The 24,084-nt window shown below is 40.5% G+C and overlaps 1 protein-coding gene across 2 annotated transcripts in view; it reads left to right on the top strand.

Moving 5' to 3' along the window:
* PLEKHM3 (pleckstrin homology domain containing M3) overlaps positions 1-24,084 on the top strand; it is a 323,563-nt gene that overhangs the window by 187,810 nt on the left and 111,669 nt on the right. The gene's annotated exons all lie outside the window — the stretch shown is intronic.

The following is a 24,084-nucleotide window of genomic DNA, read 5'->3' as shown; positions in this document are numbered from 1 at the left end:
CACTTACTACTGCATGTACTACCACCACACTAGCATCCTTTTTTATACCTGTAAAATTAAAAGTCCCCATTTGACTTGAATGCCCCTCGTATTTTTAGTGAACATATATTTTAGATTATTATTGTTTATCTTTATTTTACCAATTTTCTTGTATGTTTTTCTAAGTTCCACACACATGCTCTCCCATACTCTGGAAGAACTATAACTATACTTAACTATTGCGTCTCTCTTTGAAAATACCACTGTCAAAAAAAAAATATTTAATATATCATTAAAGGCCACATTCCCATTTAGTGTCCACTTAATTTATCAGATTTCCTTATTTCTTGTTGTATAAGTAGGGCACAATCTGGAATAAAAAGTTGACAGAGGTTCCAGCCATTTCCCTTTCTATCCAAAATGATAGTTTTAACTGCAGCTTGACTTTAACAATCAGGAGTTTTTAAATCGCAGTACAAGTTTAAACCAAAGTATTACAAACACGGGTCCTTTCACATGGGCGGTCCGCTCGGCGGACTCTGCTTTGCCCAGCATGGGATCGCTCCGCTGATGATGGGTCCTTCTTCGCTCACTGTGCAGAGACGGACCTTGCAGAGTCCCACTCTCCTCTATGGGGAGATCGGATGAAAACGAACCGCCTGTCTGTTTTCATCCAATCCTATCCAAAACGCCAGACGGTTGGAAAATAGGGTCACCATCCGTCTGGACTTGGCGGACAGGATCGGATAGCAGCGGGTGTCAGCGGACATGTCACCGCTGACATACGCTGCTCCATAGGGTGAATGGAGCATCCGATCAGAACCCCCCAAAAAGCTGACAGGCGGACCCGATCAGACTGCCCTTGTGAAAGGATCCTTTCTGTGTTAGTGACCCTCATTTGCATTGAAAAAGTCCCTTCCTGTCACACTGGTATGTGTGACGTTACTGAGTGCTGTCAGTGTGGAGCTACCCTTCCTAGCACATTTGAAATGTCTTGTCCTGACCATTTACTTTTCTGCACTGCAACAAAAGTGATACAGTTTGATCAGTAATATGATTGGGTAGTGAAACAACAGTGACTTAATGATCAAGCCATCTCCATGCTTTCTCCTCCATTCAGCTAGCTTCATTTGTTTGAATTGCAACACTGTGCAATGCAGTAAACCCTTGTTTGCTTACAGTGCTACCCTTACCTCTCCCAGTCTGAATGCTAATGCAAAGGAGATTACAGGAGGCTAGTATGAAGACAGGTTGCTGCACTACTTAAAAATGAATTTAAAGTGTCTTTAATGAATAAATGACAGGTAATGACAATAAATACAGATCTTTTATATTTTTTAAAAAATGTGTATAGTGAGAATGAGTGCTGAGCTAAGTTAGAACAAAATCAAAATAGCTGCAACACACCATGTGATATAAGAACATAAATAAAATAAAAATGTTGCACTAATAAAGCTCTATCATTTAAAAAGAATGACCACCTAACACATGATCACAAGAAGAAAAAAAGCCCACATTGATCTAAGTGATCCAATCCAGACGTGTGTGCAGTGAAAGATCACAAGCAAGCTGTGCTGTGTCCAGACCTCCACCCAGTGATCAAATACAAGGCTTACCAGACAAAATTGACCATCCACTACATATAGGTCAATTTAAGTATGTAAGATAACAATATCCTCTGATTCTCAATGGTAGTATATCATCCTAGGTAATAACACAGTATACCCTGGTAACCGTTCCTCCGCAAACAGTATGTTAGAGATAAAAAGAGAGACCCCTCATAGTGTATCTCTGTGTAACTCAATTTTTTACACTCATATGATCTCCAGATTTTAAGCACTAGTCACAAGTAAAATTTTGCAGATACATAAAAGATCACTTCCTGAATGCTTAAGATATCAATGTGGTGATGTCACAGCTGGCTCCTCCCTACATGTTTCATCATACCTGATGTCATCTGGGGCACAGAGACCACGCTGGACCATCACTCAGATATAGGAAGCAGGGAAGCCAAGCCTTGGTTTGGATCCTATTGCATTCCCAATAGACAAGGCTAGAACAAAAAAACGCAGTGAAACAAGAATCACATCTCTATATATAAAAAACAAAACAAATCCTGCATAGCTTTATTTCATTGTAACATTACCTTAAGTGCATAATAAACTAACACATTCATAAAGAGGCATAAATTCTTTACAAAGAGGGCAGATTGCGAGTATGAATCAATCGTAAACTAATTTCCACCAAAAAATGAAAAACTTTTATATTTGCCTACACTTACATTTAAGCTTACAAATGCAGCAACAAACAAAACGACATCTTACTCTACAATACTTGTTTAATTTTGTATTACTTATGACTAAGCTAAGATTTATTTTCCCATGTGATGTGATGCCAGCCTCAAATCTGAATCTTAAGGTGAAACTAAATTTAGTTTTTACTATCCTTCAGTAGAGGGGAAAAAATAAAGCTAACCAAATCTGCAGTCCACACTTCTGTGTGTCTGAATGACATTTAATAAAGAGCCAGCAAGCATGACCAATGGAAGTCCTCTGACAATCGTATAAACAAAGAAAAACCTTCTGTTAATACTGCTGTCTGGGAGCTAAAAGGCAACTTGATTAATGATATTGGGACACTCCTGCATTTACTATTGTTATTTTTCTGCTCTCATCCTTATTAGGAAAATTCTATGCAGCGAAGGCTCCTATATTTGTAAAAGACACTATTAACATTTTCCCTACCTTCATTTAAATGTGTTTGGGGTAAAGGATTCATGGGGGATACTGCAGAATTTATATATACTTTGCATATAAATTTCATTTGATAATTAAAAAAATGCTTAAAGTAATATAGTTGCTACTGTATATAGGATTTGGATATCATTATATTCTGGACCTCCTTACAGGATTTCCTGCCTGTGCAATAAATATTGCTAGCTACTGTTCAGCGTGGTATACACTATTCTAGGCAGATTTGAGCATCTATTCTTTTCTATTATGAGTACTGCTTGGACCTTGAAGAAGGGGGTACACCCCGAGAGCTTGTCCTGGAAAATTGTATGTCAGTGAAAATAAAAAAAGTATCATGGACAGTACCCAATTGTTTCTGTCGCAAGTTCACTAATACGGCAACATTTAGCTCAAGCATCTATTCTAACATTCACATGGAGTTTGGGAACTAACATGATTGAGAAGAAGTTTTTTAGCACTTTGATTTTTTTTTTTTAATGTTGATCTTTGCGCTTTATTAATTGCAAAAGTCACTCATGTTTTTGCTTAGCATGCCCAACACAACACTTTGTGACTCAAAAGCAGCATTCAAAGCCTAGAGATGACAACATAGTCATTTCACAGCCTCATATAGAGTTCTAGGCTGTCCCTCATTCAATAAGATTTTTTTTGTTTTGCTCAAAGAGAGACCACTGTATCTTAAAAATAATTACACAAATGATACAATAAGGGCTATACAAGCCATTTTGTACGTTAAAATCATGTTTTTGTTTGGCCTGCAACCTGCCATGGTTTTCTGTTAATGTCCACAAAAATTAAATTCCTTGTCCATTATAACAGAATCTTCCTGTAATTGGGTCATTACCTCCCCTAGATGTCTGCACAGAGCTTAACGACATATTATAGATTGATAGCTGCATTTAAATATGGCATTTTATTGTTAGGTTTATTGCACTTGGAGTTTCAGGACTGGTGAGAGACTTATTTTGTTGCATTTACTTGGCACTTATTTTGAAAGGTATCAGCTAGTGCACCAGAATTATTTACTTTATCTCAACCTCCTCAACATCTCCAAAATATGCCCCTTTCTAACCAATGACACAACAAAGCTCTTAATTCACTCGCTGGTCATCTCTCGCCTCGACTACTGCAACTCCCTTCTCATTGGCTTACCTCTACATAGTCTATCAACTCTTCAATCCATTATGAATGCTGCTGCCAGACTCATCCACCTTACCAATCGCTCTGTGTATGCTACCCCTCTCTGTCAATCCCTCCACTGGTTTCCGCTCATCCAACAAATTAAATTCAAAATACTAACAACTACTTACAAAGCCATCCACAATTTAGCCCCCAGCTACATCACTATCCTAGTCTCTAAATACCAACCTACTCGTTCTCTTCATTCCTCTCAAGACCTCCTGCTCTCTAGCTCCCTTGTCACCTCCTCCCATGCTCGCCTCCAGGACTTTTCCAGAGCCTCGCCAATCCTATGGAACTCCCTACCCCAATCTGTTTGATCATCTCCTATTCTATTAGCTTTTAGACAATCCCTGAAAACCCTTCTCTTCAGAGAAGCCTATCCTACCCACACCTAACAACTGTATTTTCATTTTCTCCATCAGCTCACCCCCCACAGTTATTACCTTTTGTTCCACTTGACCCTCCCTTCTAGATTGTAAGTTCTAACGAGCAGAGCCCTCTGATCCCTCCTGTATTGATTTGTATTGTAAGTGTACTGTCTGCCCTCATGTTGTAAAGCACTGCACAAACTGTTGACGCTATATAAATCCTGTATAGTAATAATAATAATATCTACCTAATGGAAGCAAGTAAAATAAAAAGAAAAAAAACTTGTAAAAAGTGATCTGTAGGAGATTTTGTCCTCAACAAAACTGGATGATCACAATCATGGTGATTAAAATGCACATCCAGCTGCAGTTACCTTGTAACTGTGTTTGCCTATGTATTACCATGCAGTGAACTCAATTTGACTGATCTCTGTAGTGGCTTTATGTTTTATAAGATATACTACACCTTTTAGACCAGAGGTATTGATTTAAAATTCACAGAGGTCCAGTCACATCAAGATCATCCCTATACATTACAGCCGCCCCCTTTCACAGCAGTGTCTTCAACCCCCTCCCCAACAGTAATATCAGTTCCCCTTCACATTCGTGTCCTCTGCCCCCTTTATATAAGCCTCCTAATCCTTTACATTAATGTCCTCAGCCCCCCTTCAAATTACTACTTTCACATCCCTGTCGTCACCCCCCCTTTGTATCACCCCCTCCTCCTTCAGATTCCTGTCCCCTGCCCCCCTTTATATCAGTCTCCATTCCTGTCCTCACCCCCCCTTTACGTTCCTGTCCTCACCCCCCTTCACATTCATGTCCTCACCCCCCTCCTGCCCCCATCAGCTACACAGCGGGGCCCAGACATCATTACAGTTCGTTATTGCATTAAAAAAAAATTGTTTTCTAAACTCCTCCCCTGCTCCTACTTGCTTATGGATGGGGGGTATATAAATTTCCTGGGCCCCTGTGTTGACCTGATGGAGGGGAGTGCAGCGGAGGGGCTATTTCTTTATTTTTAAGGTGCATTTACATCATGCCGCCCCACTATTCTGTTAGACCCGGCTGGCAGAGTGATACTGTAATTCTCTGTTCGGCTCCCGGCTGCAGTCCTCACGAGATGTGAAGAAGTTGAACGGCTGTCAGGGAAAAGCAGGAGGAGAGCGTGGCTACACTGGACACATTGAGTGGAGAATAGAGCATAGAATACTCACTGTGTCCTATTATGTATCTAACAGCACAGCAGGTTATCACATTACAATTATCACACAGGCAGCATAATAAGCAGGTGTTCTATCATTAGGAATGGTGCAGCGCTAAAAATATTAATGTAAAAATGTCCCAATAAGAACCAAAATAAATATGGTCAAACAAAAGTCCTCTCCGTCAGGAAGAAATAATACTCTAATCAGCGAGATCCATATTGAAAGGAGACACAGAAGAGAGATGAAAACACCGTCACCAACACCCAGACAAACTGACCCTTTCCATCAGTGTATGGGTTATACACGTGTGTAGAAAAAAGGCAGTCTTCATAGAATAAACCAACGATCTTCTAATGGAGTAGCACCAACATATTCCCCTCTGAACTAAATGGAAGGCTTTAGATCTCCTTTCGGTAGCTGGATATTAAACCAAGTATTCCAGTACTCCAGTATGCATATGCACCTCAAGATCGTGGTACGTAGGGAATAAAAAGAAAACGCTCATTGCGCAATCTCCATAAACAAGGATGATTTATTGAAACGATAAAAAACACTCACATTTAGTAAGATGGTATACAGCAGTGTGAAGCATCCAGCGCTTCTAACCACAAAGATGACCGCCGTGTCACCGCGTCCTGCGTCGCCAGTCTCTATCATCGCCCAACGTTTCGTCATCAACATGCGTCTGAGACTGGGGGAGCAGTACACGTGCAGCGGAGCTGCATTTTTACTGCCACCCCAAACCAATCCCCTTTAACTGCTTCCTGTCCAGCGATGTACCAGTACGTCGTTGGATTGGAAGGGTGATATCCTGGTCATCACTACAGCAATTATCAAGATATCATTGGTTTAGCCTCAGCAATTCTGCACAAATATAAATTAATCCTAGAGGCTAAGAAGCCACTGGATTACTTTTACAGGCAGTGGAAGGGGATCTCACCAAAACCTTTTACTGCTTTTAAGATGTGACCAGTGGCATCCGGTTACTGGGACACAGTGAGAGGGATGGCTATTATTTTTCCCACTGTGTGACATCAGAAACCAGAAGTGACGAGAATTGTATCACTTCTGTTTTCGGTCTCGTGTAAAGAAGCCATTACCAGATTGAACAAGCATCTGATCAAACTGATCTTGGTTTGATCAGGTGCTTTGGAGGCCCAAGGACAGATATGGGGTCATGTAATGTAATTTATTTGTAATAAAATACAATTTAAAAGAAATTTAAACTGCCCTCACTCCTTCGTGCTTATTAATTGCAAACGCATGCATTGGCTCCGCACGCATATTTTATTTATTTATTTATTTCAGGTACTTATATAGCGCTGTCAATTTACGCAGCGCTTTACATACACATTCACATCAGTCCCTACCCTCAAGGAGCTTACAATCTAAGGTCCCTAACTCACATTCATACATACTAGGGACAATTTAGACAGGATCCAATTAACCTACCAGCATGGCATATCTAAACGGCACCAAACCTGCATTTCGTTTCAAGCCGGGGTCAAGGACAGGGCCCAGGGTGGGGTCAAGGGCGTGATTGAAGGGGGCCCCATAAGGTAGGCTGTACGGGGATTTCTAACAGTGGCCCTGTAGCTCACATAAAAATGCACCCACAGTAATGGCAGGGCCCTGCTGTCATTGGTCTAGGGAAGGTTAGAAAATTAATAACCGATTGTTGCAAACTTGCAACGAGGGGAACCTCAACTTTTTCTCATCTACCATGTTTCTACTATATTAAAAATTTCTTTTAAACTAAATCTTAATCCCAAATACTTTGAAATATACCACAAATGAACTTTATATCCCAAATACAGACTGAAAAAATAAGCATTGCCCTATTATACATAAATCGTAAGGATATTTTACAGGTTCAGACACATAAGACTCCAGACAAATACTGTTGATATCTGGCAAATTGATGGGACTTAATACATTTGTTCCTCTGCATCTTTTTGATGGCAGCGCCACTGCTTATATATAGCTCTGACTATGCTGGCAAAGGTGATACCTCCGCCACAGAATGGTGCTATTAACCATTCCACTTAAGGCACATTGAAGTAAACTTAGCAACAACTATTTTAGGCATGTTATTCAACTGGGACTTAGTGAATTCTCAAAAGTCTAAAAGCTTTACTGTCTTCAGTAGTTCTCACTCTGAAACATTCCAGATGGCCTAGGATCTCTTAGTTAAAAACCCAGGAATCTATATAATGGAACACGTATTTACAATATCTTCTTAGATAGGTATATTGGGGAAATGTGCTGTAAACGGTTTTAATCACTGGTATTTCAACAAGTAAACTCTGGGCACTACAGTTTATTAAGCAGGGCAGACTAGTTCCCAAAGCACTGGCTCCTCTTGGGATAATGTGTTAAGGTTATTGCTTAAAAGGTGTTGTCCCTGAAGAAAACGAAATGTAATCTATGACAGCTTAACGTGGTTGACTGATATGTGTTCCCTAAAGGTTATCAAATATTTACCACTATGTTTTAATCAACAGGATGGATATTTGTCAGTGTTTATAATGTTTTTATAATGGTCTTTTTGTTTATAATCGTGTTCACATTTTTTAGGGTTCATGTGTAACTTCGGACATTAGATCTGTATATTATTTGACACAGGTTCCTCAATAATGAATTACAAGCATACTGACAGGATGCAATGCAATGATTATTGTTTACACCGTATTAGTAAATAACCCCCAATTTATGTTTTATTTTTTTAAACACATACTGTACCTCCAATCATGTGTTGTGGATATAGGTTTGTTAAGCAATGTGTTTACCTCCCTTTGTGTCTAGGCTTTCTTTTAAAACGGTCACTAAAGCTGGCCGTAGATGGTTCATTTGATTTTTTGGTTCAGCCAGTAGGCTGAATGAAGGAGAACAAACAGATTCCTCCATCCACGAGTGAGGTGGGTAGGGGAATCCCCTCCGCTGGCACACTGTATTCAGACAGTGGGACTCTAGAACTCCGGTTGCAGCTGGCTGGTCAATAAAAATTTCCCAATAAGCTCTTTCAACAAAAGTTAATCTAAGGGTCAACTACAGTCGAACAGGCACGGCCACACATGGATTGAAATTTGGCCTGCTGAACCATCTGAATTTCAATGAATCTATGGCCAGCTTAATTCTGCTTCTTTTCACTTGAAGTCACTTAAATGCCATAGGAAAGGTAAACCGTATTTAAACTGAGAAGAGATTGTGTGTCAGCACAAGGTTGGTCAATCTGTGGCAGCGTGCAATATGTGTGACAACTTGTGGACTACTATGTGTGTTTTTTGTATACTTTTAAACTTTTGTTAAAAATAAATACTACATTATAAGCCTTTTTTCTGTCTGGCATTGGTGATTCACTGTTCGGATGGATGCGAGTGTGTTTTCCCATTGATGTCCATGTACAATATTGGAGGAATATTTATATTTAGTGAATGCTGTATGCACCCCCTGTGAAGAAGGATCAAAGAGTATTGATTGAGTTTTGCTGCTCTATGTGTTAGACAGCAATTGGTTCTGGTGAGTTTGCACTCTGTATGTTTGGTGGAGGCAAGAACACCAAGGTGGAGGTTCCCACACAGTCGATTATCTTTGTTTTCATATGAATTTTACTATTTGTTCATGCTTTAAAGGACTATTTTTTGGCACCATGTATGCAGTGTAATAACACATCACTTCAGTTTTGTCTATAGTATTGATTGTCTATATTCACTTTAATTCAATGCTTATTTGAGATATATGAGATTATTTCATTATTTAGAGCGTTGCATTTATGTATACTTATAAGTATTTAAATTAAAATCTAGTCAGGTTCCGAAAAATCACTTATAGGTTCTCTTCATCTGTATAGTAAAGTGGCATTAAGTAAAAAATTTTAAGTGTAATTATTTATAAAAATAGGTACTGTACCTTTTAGGGAAGTTTAGAATGATGCATGCCCTCTAAATGTTAAAATACCTGGTTGATCCTGCCATTTCTCCTCAGTTCCCTTTCCTTAGTGTCAACAAGACAGTAGCTAATTCTTTGTCTGTACCGTTGCCACTTCCATTGTGCATGGTCCACCAGTGGATTTCATTCACTTCCGTATTCCTCTAAACACCTCTCCATGTGACCATCTGCATCAGACTTAGGGGCAGCTTGAGCAAGCAGATACACTGGTCCAACCATGTCATCAAGCGTGGCAAATCTAGCAGAGATATTTATTAGATTCCTCTTCTCCCTGCTAATTGCCCTACCTGAGATACATTAAACAAGCTTGGGCTTGGATTTATATATGGTGCAGCAGCTCCTTCAAAGAGCCTCGCTGCCAGTCTTTTATCACATAATTTTTTTTAATACATGAGTGCAACATCAACAATAGGCACTGGCAGTGGAAAAGTCTTTACATTTTCTAAGGGATAATCCTGTGACCAGAAACATCACATATATCCTCCTTCAGATCTGACTTGAGAGATATCCCATGACTGAGCTACAGTCAGGTCCATAAATATTGGGACATTGTCACAATTCTAATCTTTTTGGCTCTATACACCACCACAATGGATTTGAAATGGAACAAACAAGATGTGCTTTAACTGCAGAGTTTTAGCTTTCATTTGAGGGTATTTACATCCAAATCAGGTGAACGGTGTAGGAATTACAACAGTTTGTATATGTGCCTCCCACTTTTTAAGGGACCAAAAGTAATGTGACAGATTAACAATCATCCATCAAACTTTCACTTTTTAATATTTGGCTGCAAATCCTTTGCAGTCAATTACAGCCTGAAGTCTGGAACGCATAGACATCACCAGATGCTGGGTTTCATCCCTGGTGATGCTCTGCCAGGACTCTACTGCAACTGTCTTCAGTTCCTACTTGTTCTTGGGGCATTTTCCCTTAAGTTTTGTCTTCAGCAAGTGAAATTCATGTTCAATCGAATTCAGGTCAGGTGATTGACTTGGCCATTGCATAACATTCCACTTCTTTCCCTTAAAAAACTCTTTGGTTGTTTTCGCAGTATGCTTCGGGTCATTGTCCATCTGCACTGTGAAGCGCCGTCCAATGCGTTCTGAAGCATTTTGCTGAATATGAGCAGATAATATTGCCCGAAACACTTCAGAATTCATCCTGCTGCTTTTGTCAGCAGTCACATCATCAATAAATACAAGAAAACCAGTTCCATTGGCAGCCATACATGCCCACACCATGACACTACCACCACCATGCTTCACTGATGAGGTGGTATGCTTTGGATCATGAGCAGTTCCTTTCCTTCGCCATACTCTTCTCTTCCCATCACTCTGGTACAAGTTGATCTTGGTCTCATCTGTCCATAGGATGTTCTTCCAGAACTGTGAAGGCTTTTTTAGATGTTGTTTGGCAAACTCTAATCTGGCCTTCCTGTTTATGAGGCTCACCAATGGTTTACATCTTGTGGTGAACACTCTGTATTCACTGAAGTCTTCTCTTGATTATTGACTTTGACACACATACACCTACCTCCTGGAGAGTGTTCTTAATCTGGCCAACTGGGAAAGAAATCTTCGGTCATGCACCACAGTTGTTTTCCATGGTCTTCTGGGTCTTTTGATGTTGCTGAGCTCACCGGTGCGTTCTTTCTTTTTAAGGATGTACCAAACAGTTGATTTGGCCACACCTAATGTTTTTGCTATCTCTCTGATGGGTTTGTTTTGTTTTTTCAGCCTAATGATGGCTTGCTTCACCGATAGTGACAGCTCTTGGGATCTCATATTGAGATTTGACAGCAACAGATTCCAAATGCAAATGGCACACTTGAAATTAACTCTGGACCTTTTATCTGCTCCTTATAAATGGGATAATGAGGGGATAACACACAGCTGGCCATGGAACAGCTGAGCAGCCAATTGTCCCATTACTTTTGGTTCCTTAAAAAGTGGGAGGCACATATACAAACTGTTGTAATTCCTACACCGTTCACCTGGATGTAAATACCCTCAAATTAAGGCTGAAAGTCTGCAGTTAAAGCACAAATATTAGAATTGTATCAATGTCCCAATATTTATGGACCTGACTGTATATGAACTCTTCTACAAGGTGTTTGGGGCAATTATTTTGCTGTCCTATATGCATAATTCTCATTGTAATGTGGTAAAAGGGGATGATCTAAAGTAAGTTAGTACCAGAATATGGTGCGGTAAACCCGCATTCTGTGAGCTTATCTCATATCACATTCAAAATGTACTGCAGTTGCGATATGAAGCAGGTGTCAATGTTAATGACCCCTCCAAACACGGGTCACAAATGCAGTGTGTTTGCCTGCACCAGATCACACGGTACTTCTTGCAGTGTGTTTTTTTAAAGTAGCGCAGGCCATTTAAAATGAATTGGCTCAAATCGCACTGCATATGAATCGCATAGGAACACACAACATGTTCCTGTGCGATACCTGGTGTGAACTGGTCCCAAGGATTTAAGGGAATGTAATACATAAGAATACTTTTCTTATTCCTTGTTACCTTGAAAGCGGGCTGACTTCATTCCTCCCTTTCAAGCCTGGAATGAAAGCGTTCCCTTGAAGTCATCGCATACAATTTGACCAGTGGTGGCAACTAGCTCTGCATTGCATGTGATAACATCTACAAGGGAGAAGTCACCTGACCAGGGGTGAGTTTGTTGGACTGGCTGTAAATACCATTACCAGCACTGAGCATGTAGACTAAGAAATAAGGTAAGTTTACTGTCTACTACATGCCCCTAGACTAAACGAGCATTAGATCCTTAATGCGGAGGAGAGGACGCTGCACCCACATGTGATTTTTTGGAGGCTGGCTAGAAGTCTTCTTAAATTTGTAAAGTGACAGATTGTGCCTCCAGGCACATTTCTGTCATTTAATAAATTTATCTTATTAACCATTCTGGTTCTAGACTGTGCGGCTTCTACCCTTGTTCCCAAGTCCTAAATTTCCTTAAAGTAATTGTAAAGTAAAAATGTATATTTAAAAAAAATAACAAACATTTTATACTTGCTCTGTGCAGGGGTATTGCACAGAGCAGCCCTGATCTTCATCCTCTCAGGTCCTCCGCCGGCACTCTGGGCCCTTCCCCCCTTGCCAAGCCTCGCCACGGCACCCTGGTATCTGTGGTCCCTAATGCCGCGTACACACGGTCGGAATTTCCGACAACAAATGTTCGATGTGAGCTTGTTGTCGGAAATTCCGACCGTGTGTAGGCTCCATCGGACATTTGTTGTCACAACAAAAATTTGAGAGCTGGATCTCAAATTTTCCGACAACAAAATCCGTTGTCGTAAATTCCGATCGTGTGTACACAATTCCGACGCACAAAATTCCATGCATGCTCGGAATCCAGCAGAAGAGCCGCACTGGCTATTGAATTTCATGAGGGAGGAGCTGCACACTAAAGGTTCTTTTGCCTTCAGCCTTTACAACCATTTTAACTATCTGTTCTCATTGTAAGGCTGGGTTCACACTTATGCAAATTGGATGCGGATTTTCCCACATCCAATTTGCATGACAGGCGATTGTGACTGGCTCTCAATGGAGCTGGTTCACACATTTCTGGGGCAGCTGCGGAGCGAATGGCACAGCGGTCCTTTGATTCGTCCATGAAACGGAGAACAGGGACGCACCGGATCCCTGCTGTCAGCCGCATCAGTTTTAAGTGAGAACCCAGCCTAAATCCTTTTCTCTCATGCTAATTTTTTTAATATGTCATACCAAACTAAATTCGGTATCCTTAGACACAGATAGAAGAGTCCATAAATTATCTAAGCACATTAACATAGTATGGTAGCATGCATTACCACACTGCGGTGAATGAGCCCTGAAGGAGCAGAACAGTGCTAGTCAATCAGTCTCAATTCTATTTATTTGCTGGTGCTCCATGCTTATTTATGTCTATCTTAACTTTTTAGGTTTTGAATAATAAAAATAATAATATTCCAAATTTACTGACAAAAAGTTGAACTTAAAAAAGTTGCTGTCAAAAATTTGAGAAGCTGATAGCAAATAGCTGGTGCACAAAATCAGATCATACTTAGCAAAAGTATGGTTAAATCAAGTCACTTATAACCAGATGTAGCATGGTCTGGTTTAAATTGAGCTGTTTTCAAATACTGCCTCCTCTAAATGAATCTTCTGGGCTTGGACTAATGATATATTTTCAGTAATGATGAGATATTGATCTAGCAGCTTGCAAGACCAATGAGTAATGCTTTTTACACATTCTGCTTAACCACTTAGCCAAAATGTAATAACGCTAAAGAGCCATATGGAAATAATGGAACCGTAACTGAACTTTAGGACATTAATTATTTCTCTGTGAAATGTGGACATCCAACCCTGCCTTTTATTTTAGGATATGAACAGGTTTGCGGTGCTTCATCAAATAGATATTATGGTGTATATTTATAGAGCAGTGGATATGGTTTTCACCAAATATTCACTAATGGTGAATCAGTCAATGTTGACTTGCAGAGAGTGTTTGTGATGTCATGAATTAGAGTATGTCACATATGGATGGGTTTTTGAACCTTCCATGCAGCCTACGTGCTGGATGGCAGTGTGCTCCGAGAGTGTAGTCTACAGCTGACCTAGTACAGGGGAGCACAGAGATGAGGATCTTGGAAAACACAGAATACAGGAATAGCAGAATTATAGTGCACCACTGGGGTGCTGATCTTACAGGCAAGCAGGGCACAGAATGCTAGTAAGAAACACTTACAGCACTGGGGTCCAGTACTCGCAGGGAACAAGAGTACAAAAGTAACTAAAGCAGCGAGATGTTAAGCTTACAGGATGTAATCTTATGAGCACAACTTAAGTATGAATAAAAAAAAAAAATAAAAACATACTTCTCTTTTAAATAGAAAGGGAGATAGCCTATAAGAGTTGGGTATATAGCTAATTGAATTAGCAGCAGGTGGATAACGTAGCCCTGTTAAAATTTTTTCGTATGATACCAGATTGTACGATTTTTGTTTAATCAGTATAGTTGTCTTTCGACAATGAAATACAAATACACTACAACACATGACATCACTTCCAAATTTTTATTCTGTCGTCCGAGAATTTTAATGACTTTAGTAAACTCGTCAGGTTCGATCTGAGATTAGCATGCAAAAAAATAACGGACGATCGATAATCTCATCGTGTGTACCAGGCATTAAACACAAGTCTTGTGTGAAAACAGGTTACGGCATAACTTTGCAAGTTAAAGCTATGAAACTACATGTACCAGCATGTCTGCTGGTCTAAGGGAATAGAGGAAATATATCAGTAGCAAAGCTGCAAATATTTGACAGGTGACTGTCAGTTTCACTGCTTTATAACCGTCCCTATGAGTTGTGTTTTAATTTTAGAGACTATTTTAGTATTTTGTAGAAAATTGGGTACAGACTTTGGGACAAACAAGTGATGAGCAAGAGTAAATAAAGATTTAATAAAAACTAAACATCAAAAGAAATCTGAGAACTAAACATATACCTGATCTTCTGGTTCCATTACGGAGCCACTACTTCACAAAAGTCCTTATAAGAGAGTTGAACATGCAAGCATCTCACTCCAGTCATGGTAACTAACATTTTTATATGCAACAATGATACAACTATAATGCCCCGTACACACGGTCGGATTTTCAGACGGAAAATGTGCGATCGGAGCGTGTTGTCGGAAATTCAGACCGTGTGTGGGCTCCATCGGACTTTTTCCATCGGATTTTCCGACACACAAAGTTTGAGAGCAGGATATAAAATTTTCCGGCAACAAAATCCGACCGCGTCAATTCAGACCGTGTGTGGACAATTTCGACGCACAAAGTGCCACGCATGCTCAGAAGAAATTCCGAGAAGAAACAGCTCGGTCTGGTAAAATTAGCGTTCGGAATGGATAGAGCACTTTCGTCACGCTGCAATCTTTAAAATTGTTTAATACAGCACACTCTCTTCTTCTTTATAATGCAGGAAGAACGAAGTAGTTTTGCTGCTGATATTCACACAGAGTTCTCACAAACTCCTTTCTTTCTTATTTATCGTGATTCCCTCAATATATTATGATTTGTCACATCTGACAAAAAAATCTATATCATTTTTTTTTTTTTTTTTAAAGCCTGATGTGATTTTTTTAAATTTTTTTTTGGTTTATATTTTTTTCAAGGCTGATCTTGTTTTTTTTTTTTTTTTAGTTATTTAAACATCCAGAATATTTGTGTGTGTTTTGTGTGTCAAGTTACCACAACACCATTATTATCTTGTTTTATTTAATCTCAAGGAGGTTGCTTGGTGTTGGTGTCTCTTGTTAATTTCACATTGTATTTTTGAAATGTACCTGAATCCTCACAAACAAACTGTCCTTTTTGAAGGAAAACATACATAGGTGAGTCTAATTGAAACCAAAAAACCTTTATTAAGGGCTCACAACCAAACAAAGAGGGAGGCAACGCTGGAGAAACCCCTTAGTTAAGACTTTATAAAGAAGGTCCTCACACAGCTGGTGTTGGCCCTCCGGCATGCCCTGCAGTTTGGTAGTAGCCATGCAGGCAAAGGCCTCTTCAGGAGTGGGGGTGGCTCTGAGGGACGCAGAAGCCTCCTGAATGAGCCTGAGAGCTGAATCCTGCACGTGACTCCCCTTCCTGGGTCTTTTGTTTGGAAGGCGGAAGGGAGGAACCTGCGATTCTGTCAGGCGCCTACTGGTCCCAGGCTTCTCCTGGCTGCCACTTAGCCCCGCTTCCTCCTGGCTGCCACTTACCCCCTCCTCCTCCTGGCTGCCACATTCCACAGCCTCCTCCTGGCTGCCATATTCCACAGCCTCCTCCTGGCTGCCACATTCCACAGCCTCATCCTGGCTGAGGTCTTCCTGTGTATGAAAAAGGGACATTGTTTTAGTTTTTACTTCATCAATCACACACAATTTACATCTCATGACTGTTGCAAATTGAATGTTAACAAATATAACAGACTATCATTCTGAGTCCAGCATTTTTCATTCTTGTCCCAATTATTTTTGCCCACTACTGTCTATTGATATGTAAAACACTTTATTAAATCAGCAATTAGTGATCAATAATAACATCTAGGAAAGAATTTCTTTATTGACCAGAAATCTGTAGAACAATGCTATACCTGGCTCAAGCTGGGCTCCTCCACTTCTTCCTGGCTGGAAGTCCCAGGCTGGACATCGGAAGCCTCAGCTGGGGTGCAAGATAGGGTGGAAGGAAGAGTGGAAGGAAGAGTAGAGAGGGATTCCCTGACTCCAGTCTGGTCTGACAGAAATCGCAGTCTCTCATAGTACCACACCCTGGGGACATAAACGTCATCTGCTCCAGCTCCGGATCTCTGGGAATCCGTGACCTTCTTGCGCTCCCTAAGATAAGTGCTCCTCAGGCCACCAATTTTGGCTTTTAGGGATGGTTGCCGTGGGCACCACCGACTTCGCCAGCTCCAGTAGTTTCTCCAGCGCTGTCTGCCTCTTTTGTTTATGATTATAATGTGGATGTTTCACCTGCCACAGACAGGGCAGCTCCCTGTACTTGTTTATGAACAGGGGGAGGAAGTTGTGGTAATTGAAGCCATCCATTTTCTCTGCAAAACACAACACAAGACAAACCCTAATGTCAGGCAAAACTCTCCTAATCTTGTTACAATATAGGCCTCAATGTAGAAGCAGTATAGGCCCAAGTTTAGATCTTACCTTCGTTATCACTATCGGTGCCTCCGATACTCCTTCCTCCGCTCACAGATCGTACGTACTACGCACGCGTGTTACGCTTTATACACACTGCGCATGCGTGAAACTCCACCCGCCCCTGACGTTCTTTCTATTCTATTTCCCGCCCCTTCTTGTTCGGTGCAGTGGGGGAAGAGCACATGGCGGAGACACAGCAGGTGCGTGCTAATTACAGCAACGAGGAGGAGGGGGAGGAAAGCCCGGAGCCAGAAACGTCCCGATCCAGAAAGAGACAATTTAAGGCATCAAATATGTTCTTTGGGGAGATGTTGGAGATGGTGGACCTCCTGAAGAAGGCCGACTATGACGGGAAGTATGGACCTTACCCCAACCCCAATGTCAGAAAGGCCAAGATCATGGCCAAAGTGGTCAAGAGTCTGCACCGGAATTTCGGGGTACGACTATCGAAAGATCAGCTCAGGAAGCGGTGGTTGGACCTCAAATTAAGAGAGCACGAGCAGTACAGAAAGATCCGGAGAGTGCTGCAAAAAAGTAAGTAGTTGTGCTGTGTTCCTATTCGTTATTTTTATTACGTTCGTGCTGCTCCATGTGCTTTTCTTAACTGTTATCCAGTTTAAAATGGCAACTTTCATGTTCATGGGCACATTATTCGTTCGTATAAAACATTGTTCATTCGGCCTAGAAAACACCATTGTTTTGGCCATATGCATTTGCCCACATTTTTTATGGCCTACTTGTCTGCAAATAATTTGGTTGGGTAGATGGGTTTGTAACTAGAATGAAGTGCAAACTAGATTCTGTGTAAGGAGAGGACACTCAGCAGCAGTTTTCACATCTGGACGCTGGAGCACTAGTGTGGAACACATAAACACCCTTTTTATTAGGGGGCCCACACAGGTGCTCCAGTGTATACTATAGGGGTGTCTCCATCTGTGAAGCTTGTACAAAACAGGTAAAGTATTGAAGCTTGACAAAGGACACTAAAAATTCTACGTCTTGGAACTCTGCCAAAATAGACAATTGTACCCCACTTCCAAGCAATGTTTCATATTCCTATTTCTGCCATCAAATATCTGTGTGCTAAGTATACTTATTTTTTTTTTTTTACATAGGGTATAAAAGAATCGGAGGACACCCCTCATCCGAGGAGACCACAGACCCCCCACCTCTGGAAGAAGGGGAAATCCACCCAAGCAGAGCAGGAGGAGGAAGATGTGGTGGAAATTGGCACCACAACAGGTGAGTGTCTGCGACCACAAGCTCAGGTAAGAGATGAATGCCGGCATATTTATAATACATGGTATGTTTTTGTTTCTATCTTTTTAGGTGATCGTGATGTTGTGGATCCAGGGCATTTCACCTCGGAAAGTGCACAGATCCTGATCGGGGAGATCATGGGGTGTAATAGGGACTTGCAAAACATTCTTAAAAACATCACTGATGTTCAACAAAAAATGAATTTTAGGGAGAGTTTAAAACCCCTCAAAAACCTTTTTTTTTTTTTTTTTTTTTTTTGCACTTTTTGTGAGCAAAAACTTTTTAGCATTTTTTGACATATTTGTGAAAAGCCAAATTTTGAAGAGGCACACAGTGTGTCAACATGTGCTATCTGCCATCACAGGAGATCAATGGACGCGTTTTGGGAGTGCAACCCCTTCCTCAATAATAAAGTAGCTGTGAGGAAGGGGTTGCACCCCCAAAACACATCCCTTGATCCCACATGATGGCAGCTAGCACATGTTGACATTCGGCAATTGGTGTGCATCTTCAAAATGTGGCTTTTCTAGGGGTGACTTCACCCCATCTGAACGCAATATCAAACAGAGTTCGTAAATACTCATGTCTGATATTGCCTTCAAGTTCAACCAAATGTGAACTTTGTAAGTTCAAGATTTGTGTCTTTCTTGTTGGTTTTAAACATGCCTGTTTTATCTTAAATGGACATTTCTACTTTTTCTAATGTGACCCCAAAAATTGTTATACAACAAACATGTTGGTTTGTTTTAAAAACCTTTTCTAAATGCACATGTGATTGTGCTGGTATTAAAAAGATTGATAATCAAGAATGTGTGGATTATTGTCTCAAAGCTCCAACACATTTGTGGTGCTCTAATCGGTGTTTGCAGTGACAATGGGGGTTATTTCCTAAGGGAAAATCCACTTTGCACTACAAGTGCAGTTTCAACTGCACTTGTAGTGCAAAGTGTCTTTGCCTTTAGTAAATAACACCCAACAATGCTTTGTAATGTTACACAATCACGCCATTTTCAGGACTCACCACATTTCTGTCAGGGTCAGCTAAAAGAAACACAAGCAGTAAATGTCACCAAAGATTTTAGTAGTTAATTTTTTTTTTAATTTGAAAAAGGTTTCAGACATTGTCTGGCATGTTGATAGCCCCCCTATCCGCAAAGTATTCAAGGTATCTTAGATGGATATCACGGGCACTCAGGGGGGGCAAGCCAGGACGGCCACTTTCAAGCGCCGTCAGGGTTGGTTCATTTTGAATTCCAGCCTCAGGCCCAACTGAGCCAGCATAGTTGGCAGAATGTTGCTGTAAAAAGTTGTGTAGAACACAGCACGCCAGGATGATATGATTCAGTTTGTACTCCGCCATGTGTATGGGTGTAAGAAATAGGCGGAACCGGCTGGCCATGATTCCAAACGTGTTCTCCACAATTCTTCTGGCTCTGGCAATTAAAAACCCTCTGGTCCGGGGGGGAGGGTCCTCATCAGGAATGGCCGCATAAGATGGTCCCCCAGCGCAAACGCTTAATCCGCAACGAAGACGAATGGGATTCCTTCCACATTGTCTTTTGGAGGTGGCAAGTCCAAGCTGCCATTCTGGAGACGCCTGTAGAACTCCGTCTGGGCGATGACTCCACCATCGGACATCCGGCCATTCTTCCCCACGTCCACATACAGGAACTTGTAAGTAGCCGACACCACCGCCAACATCACAATACTATTGAACCCCTTATAGTTGAAATAGTATGACCCCGAGTTGGGTGGTGGGACGATGTGGACGTGTTTCCCATCAATTGCCCCTCTGCAGTTAGGAAAGTCCCACTGCTGGGCAAAGTGGGAGGCCACAGTCTGCCATTCCTGTGGCGTGGAAGGAAACTGTGGAGTCAAACAAGGAATAAAAATTAGTCATTTTGCACATAAACAGGGAAAGCAGATTAGACACAAACATTCTTGGCCAACATCAAGATAACATTTATTTGAGTGAGTTTTTAAAGACCAAAGTATAAGGTACACCTATCAGATTCCCCCTCCCCCACCCCCTCTCATGGGCCATTTCTAACATTATAGGGGGGAGGGAACTCTTGGACAGGTAACCCTCTCCACTTCATTGAGAGATGAATGCCTAAATAATGGGTATTACTTTGGCCAGCCCCTCCTTAGTTACACTATTGGCAGCCCACTGGACAGGTAAGAAGTGTCATAATACAAAGAGATAAATACACACTGTACACATTTGAGCACATTCGGACATTCTGCTATTACCTATCAAGATAATAATAGTATACAAAAACTTTAAACAGTACCATTTGAAAGTATACAGGCAGGCCCTTGCAGTACATGCTTTGGGGAATTCATCCATAAATCTGACCACAAAAGAGATGGGTATAGTGTGTATGGGTTTGGCAAAGTCAGCAGATAGATGATTGAGGATAGATAGAGAATTGGTATCAGCTGACTTAGCAGTTGGGGGAGGGAGGGTTCCAAATGATTTGGGGATCCCCCAAAAAAAGCCTCTGGCACTCTGCCTGAATTTAAAGCACAAATCACATTTCAAAACATTTTAGGGGGTGTTTGGGGTAAAGCACTACTAGGGAGCTGATAAAATACATTGTTAAGTGACTATATGAGGTGAATATAGGGCCTAGAGACCATGCTGGGGAGGTAAGCGAAGGCAAATATGTATGAAGGACAAAATAAAAAAATAAAGAAAAATCCAGCATGCATGAGGACAAAGGGGACATTCACAGCATATTCCAATCATGGTAATTAGGGAATGAGGAAAGAAATACAATATATTATCAAACATTAAATACAATAAAATGTGATATTAAAGGATAAAAATCTTACCTTAATATACTCCTTCTGCAGGACTTGGATGATGGCAGAACAGATCTCTGGGATAATGATCCCCAGAGCCTGGGGGGAGATGCCTGTCGAGAACTTCAAATCCTGCAGACTTCTCCCCGTCGCAAAGTACCGCAGGGTGGCAACTAACTTCTGCTCCGGAGTGATGGCTTGCCTCATGCAGGTATCCTGCCTGCTAATATAAGGGGTCAGCAAAGCCAACAAACGGTGAAATACGGGGTCCGTCATCCAGAGAGAGTTCCTGAAATCGTCAGGATTATTCTCACGGATCTCACGGAGCAAAGGCATATGACAGAACTGGTCACGCTGAAGCAACCAATTCTTGGTCCATGAACTGCTCCCCACCCTATTCATGGACTGGACTTGTGTCAAGGTCAGGACCCCAACACCAAGCCCCCGCACAGCACAAACTCTACGAGGAGTACGTATACGCAGCATGGCTAGAAAACGGTCGGCTGCTCAGAACGGAGTAACAGAACGCACTGAAGAACAGCAAGGCCTGTGAAGAGCGTCCTGAAAAACAGTAACGAACGAACAAGAACACAATGACAAGAGTCACGCGTCACTTGCTGCACACACTGAAGAGCAGATACAAACCCACAAGCACAAACTGAACAGCAGAAAACAATCTAAAAACCACGTGTCTGAAAAAGCGTGAAACGTCTCTCACCAACTTTTACTAACACAAGATTAGCAAAAGGAGCCCAAAGGGTGCCGCGCTTGCTTCTGAACTGGCCTTTTCTACTCTCGTCGTACATGGTGTACGTCACCGCGTTCTTGGTGATCGGAAATTCCGACAACTTTGTGCGACCGTATATACGCAAAACAAGTTTGAGCCAACATCCGTCGGAAAAAATCCATGGATTTTGTTGTCAGGAATGTCAGATCGTGTGTATGGGGCATAAGAATAGATTATGCCTCCGGAACACCCAATGCCCTCTGCTCCCCCACCACCACCTTTCCTTACCCTTATTTTCTCTCTTTCTTTTTACTTCTCTTCCTTATTTCTCTCTTATTATCATTTCATAAGGTACCTAACAGCAACAGGTGATTTGGAATATATTTAAAATATCACACTCAGTAGTGTGATACTTATACTTTATTCAGATGTTTAACACACATAAGAACTCAGACACAAATAGACGTAATTTCCTTTCAACACCTGATAATGATCCTCTAAATATTAATGTAAGCTAATATTGAAACAGTCTGAAAACTCTGTATCATTTTGATAAATAGGGAACTTATCTAACATTCATTTTACCATCTGTGTGTTATATTAATTAATACAATGCCATAACCTGCTTGATTTTACATGTAACTGCTAAAATACCTTTAATGGATACATTATACTTGTTACCATATGTTGATCTTTCAATAAAAACCTTTGAACGAGAACATGCAAGAATTTGTTAAGGTGAAAGGAAGGAGTGACTATATTGTTGGCGTAGCATAAGGAAAATAATGTTTATCAACTCTACATATTTAATGGGATTTGCCCACGGTGTATGGAGACATAGAAGTTGCCTCTCTTGGGTGAAACATTCAGTTTAGAAAGCCAACATAGACTTCTACACCTAAATCTTATTTTGTATTAATGTTTAATGTTTATTAGGAATTCTGTAATAATATGTAATTTTATTTCATCAACAGTTGTTATTCTTAAGTGCTAAATGTTAAGCATAGCCTATATCAACCAATCAGAATATTTCAAATGAAATCAGAAGTGATTGGTTATACCAGGTTACTGTACTTAATTAACATTTAAACATGGGAAGTCTTTACTGAATTAGATTGAAGGTATAATAAGCATGCACATTTGTAGATTATATACTGTAAACCATCCAAACTTCCTAGTGAAAAGACCCAATCCTGGCTTTGCGAAACGGTATCTTAGTGAACCTCTAAGTGCAGCAACAATCTGTAGCTATCATGACAAGGCTCAGCCATCCTGCATCGGTGATATTGCTTTTGTTTATCATGTTGTATCACACTATTATTAGTCTTCTAAGAGCTAGTAGAATTTTAGGCATCCACATTTGTATTTCGGGAACAAACTTCAGTTTGTCTTTTACTGCCTTCGATGTCTTCTGAAGTAATTTGTAATTAATTTGTTAGCTTTTAAGTGCATTTTTAATCTATTTTTGAAACTGTCTGCTCCAGTGTATCTCCTTCTAAATGTATCTGCAATTGTAGTGTTGTGCAGTCATTCGTAACTCGGGTCTTCGTAACTCAGGGACTGCCTGTATAACCTCATTTGTCCTTTGCACTGTATCTTTTGATTCTGTTAGTGCTTTATAAAGCATAATAAAGGTAACATAACAGACATAGTCAATGATCTTCTTAAATCAATTTTTATCTCCGCTCCATACTGAATCTCATGATAATTTTTCACTAGTGTTATTTTACTCCCAACACAAAAGACCCTCTCACCAATTTTCCCTATTTGAAACATATTAAAACTAATTGATATTGACTACCAGAAGCCCTGTTGTTTTAAAGCCCATCTTAGGGCAAAATAGTAAATTTGGGAATTCAGTTTAGGATTGATTTCAACCAATCATATAGAGTTTATTTTATTTATTTTTTGTAAAATATTAAGTATTTTTTTTTACAGTTAACAAATTAACCTGCTTTATAATGTAAAAATACAGTATAAATAAAGATTGGAAGGACTCTCTTCTGCATAAAAGGTAAATAAAGATTCAGCAGAACATCAGGTATATTTCAGTGGATCACGCAATAAAAAAAATGTATAAATTGAGCAAACTAATGAATATCCTAACCTGGTAAAGCAGTTTACAGGTAAGATTTA

The sequence above is a fragment of the Aquarana catesbeiana genome, linkage group LG06, assembly GCF_042186555.1.
Source record: "Aquarana catesbeiana isolate 2022-GZ linkage group LG06, ASM4218655v1, whole genome shotgun sequence".
In the NCBI taxonomy this organism is placed as follows: domain Eukaryota; kingdom Metazoa; phylum Chordata; class Amphibia; order Anura; family Ranidae; genus Aquarana; species Aquarana catesbeiana.
This window is presented reverse-complemented; position numbering and strand designations above follow the sequence as displayed.